We start from the raw sequence: 3,782 nt of genomic DNA, 5'->3' as shown, positions 1-3,782 counted from the left end.
AAACATTCGTTTTTAATATGCGAGACCCGAGGGTGTCAAAGTCATTTTTTGCCGCGGGTCACATTGCAGTTACGGGCCTTTATGAATTCGGGGAAGCCATTTAAAATCATTAATAGCTTCCTCATATTACGTATAGAGCGCACAACAAATTAACTCATTCGCTACCATTCCCGAATTTATTCGGGAATTGAAATGTGTGACGTGGAGCGCCATTCCCGAAATTGTTTGGGCTTTGGTGCCGATAAAGCGCTGATCATACCTCTGGTAATGCTTTTCCCCTTCCACGAGGCAGGCAGCATTTCCCTTTTTTCCCATTTTAGCGCTTTGTTACTGTAACTGTTGTTAAAGCGCTATATAAATCAATATATATGTATTGTATTGTATTTTGTACAGGTACATGTTAAATTTCACAATTCGGTCGGGAGACTCCCGATTTTGACCACAAGACTCACTTTGTAAAGCAACTATTGACACAATACAGTTCATTTGTACACACAAGAAAATGTAAAAACAAAATAATGTTATACTAATTGAATGTATAAATAAATAATGAAAGCATTTTTGTGTTTTATTTACTTCTATTTTTGAGTTTTACTTTACTTCTATTTACTTTACACTTTTGTAACGCTCACAATATTTTAACACGCACCAGAGTCGGAAGTACATAAATCTCCCATTTTATGATTTCTGAACCTTAACATGTATGTGTACAGCCGCCCCCATTTCAAGCTCATATAACTCCAGACCCATATAACTTAGGAATTAACTATTTATATCTGATGAAAGAAAAGAGTCTACGGTTTCTCACGCTGAATTGAATGTTTATGTATTCCTTAAACTCAACATGCTGTGGGTCCTGAAATTTGAGTGAAAATGACAAAAACCCTGGCATTAAAGTGGACGCATTTTTGCACATCATCTGACAGCGAATGAGTTAATGAATAACTAGTTTTCAAATTTCAAGTGAAAAATAACAACTGTTATTGTGGTTTACATCGGACAATTTGAAATTTTGGTTCAGACTTTAACAACTATCATGGAACTTGACATGGTTGATTTGCTTTCGCGGGCCGAATAAAATAATGTGGCGGGCCAGATTTGGCCCCCGGGCCTTGACTTTGACACCTATGTTCTCGACATTGTCCATTTTTTTTCTATACACATGAGCCAATTTTAAGTAATCTACACCTACAAATAGATTCATTGAATTTCTCCCAAAGGGTCTCTTAATAGAACACGTGACAATAGTTAAAGACTGAAAAGTAGATTGCATGCATAAAGGAGATCATTGTTGACAAAACACTTAAAATATCTGTATCAGCGTATGTCATTTTTTATTATTTTGTTCTCTTTTGATATTTCAAAAAAGAGCCAAACATCAAAAAAGAGGCAGTTTTATGGTTGATTTTTAACTCTACTTTAAGCTCTTCCTCGCCGTGATTGTAAATATTATTTTGTCTGTCCATAGCATACGTCGAGTTTCAGATGGAGAGAACTGATGAAAGGGATTACAACTGAACATCTTTCCTTTTTTATTTCCTGTATTTATTTTACGACCATTTCAAATAGGAATCCTTCCACGCTACGCTAGGACATCTGTGTGATGTTCTCAGATGGCTTAGCATATATAGCATATACTCAACGATAATCATGGAGTTTTTGTCACTCATGCCGATTTGATGGATTACACAGTGAGGAGGGATGCGGGGCCGGGGGGGTTGGTCTAAATCCAGATGTATTTGGACTGCGCTGTCCCTTATTAAGGGATTTAAGTGCAATGAGAACCTTTCCTCTCCAAAAGAGAGCCCTAAAGGGGGGGGGGGTGCTATGTGCTAAAGCTGTAATGAAAATAGAGTGGAGCAAAGCTTTTTTTCCTCACAACTCCAATCTGCTAATGATCTTTCTTGTTCTCTTGCAATGTGCCTGAATGGCCAAAACTAGCGTCACACACCATTACACACACGCAATACGGCTTAAAGGGTAAAGGGCTGAACATTGTCCCCTCACTCGCTCATATATTTAAAAGGACTTCAAAAGCCCCCCCGAGACAGATTTTTTTTTTTACACTGGCTATTAGTGGATAATTTCTCTCTCTTGAATCTGACACCGGATGCTGATGTCACTGTTAGTAAGCGTAATTATCGCGACGTCTGTCTTCTGAGGTTTCTGGGTAATAAGCCCACAATGCTAAAAATTATAAACTACTACGGGGATGCATCTGAGAAATTAAAAAAGGGGGGCCAGTTGCCCCCCATATGTGTGAAAAGGGGGCCGAATTCTAAAATGGATGGGGCCCGATTTAACTAGATTGCCAAAGTATACAACACTGATAGAAATAAATGAAAATACATTCATTGGTGCATGAGATTTTTAAATTACAAATGAAAAACTATGATTGGATTAAAATCAATTGTTCTAATACGTATATCAACAACTTTAACTCAAGTCAAATAATTTATTCCTACATAAAATAAACCGATTTAGGACAATATTTCTTACTTATGTCTACTTAAAGGACAACCGACACCATTTTTTTGTTTCCTAACTGACATAAGAAAAACGTTTTATAGCATCTAAAATACTATAATTTTCGTGGTATTATTCATGTTCGAACGCTCCATATTGTCACCATCCCCCATTTTCGATGTAAATACTGCAATGCACCATGGGTAAATAATCATTATAATAATAATACATTTCATTTATAAGCGCCTTTTAAAACTCTCAAGGTCACTTTACAGTCACAGGATCAGCTTTTCTGTGGGTGAGCAGCGGCAGCCACACTTTTTTTTCACTTTTGTTTTTTGTTTCAAGCTCTGTCGTCTGCCTTTCCTGTTCATGTGCAGCTCTGTGTTTCCTGCTGCGTGTGTCCCCTCCTCTACCATGGATCTTGACCAATCACGTGCAGTTTTAATGGAAGACTGGGGGCGGGGAATAGAGAACAAAAAAAGTCAGCTGCCATTTCCAGCTCTTCATTCGCTTCAGAGATCCAGCTCCAAGAAATGGACACATCGCTCATTGTGGCGCTCCGTGTGTTTCCTGAAAAATAGTTTGTATGCCAGGATTATATTTTCGCGAATTTAACGTTCGTAAAGCGAAAAGTTCGTCAGCTAAAGCGTTCGTAAACTGAGGTATCACTGTACAGTCAAACATCGGTTTTCGAACGTCTCGGTTCTCATCCCATTCGGTTTTCAAGCAAAAATGTCATATTTTTTATGCCCCGGTTACAACCGAAATTTGGTTCTCAACCAAACTGAGTGCATCTGAATGCATCACTCGACTACCCTGTGCTTCCTTATATGTCACGTCTTCCTCATTGTCTCATTGTGACCGACGCATTAATATTGTTGTTGTTTTATTTTTGCGAAAATGCTGACATTTTTGGTTAAGATCTCCTGAATAGTATGATTTTAAAGCAAGCAGAGGATGGTTTGAAAAGTTAGTGTGCCCTGTGTTTGCCCAAAGACAGCTGGGATAGGTGCCAACATGCCCCGTGGCGGAAAGAAAATTAGTGAAAATAAAAGTTTGTTTTTATAGAATTTTACACATGACCTGCCTATTATTAAATTTTTATCCGGTTTATGCGATGAAATAGTTTAAAAGTTGTTTTCTAGACTTTGAACGGATTAAGATTTTTTACATTGATTTTAATGGAAAGTGCTGTTTAGGTTTTCAAACAGGTTTCTGAAATGGATTATGGTTGAAAACCGAGGTATCACTGTATTTAGTTTTGGTCTGACACCTGAAAGAGTCCCCCCCCCTCCACTAGGTCAGACCAAGGA

The sequence above is a fragment of the Hippocampus bargibanti genome, linkage group LG06 (genome assembly GCF_051943395.1).
Source record: "Hippocampus bargibanti isolate YZ-2025 linkage group LG06, ASM5194339v1, whole genome shotgun sequence".
In the NCBI taxonomy this organism is placed as follows: Eukaryota; Metazoa; Chordata; class Actinopteri; order Syngnathiformes; family Syngnathidae; genus Hippocampus; species Hippocampus bargibanti.
The sequence above is the reverse complement of the archived record's forward strand: the minus strand, read 5'-3'. Positions refer to the sequence as shown.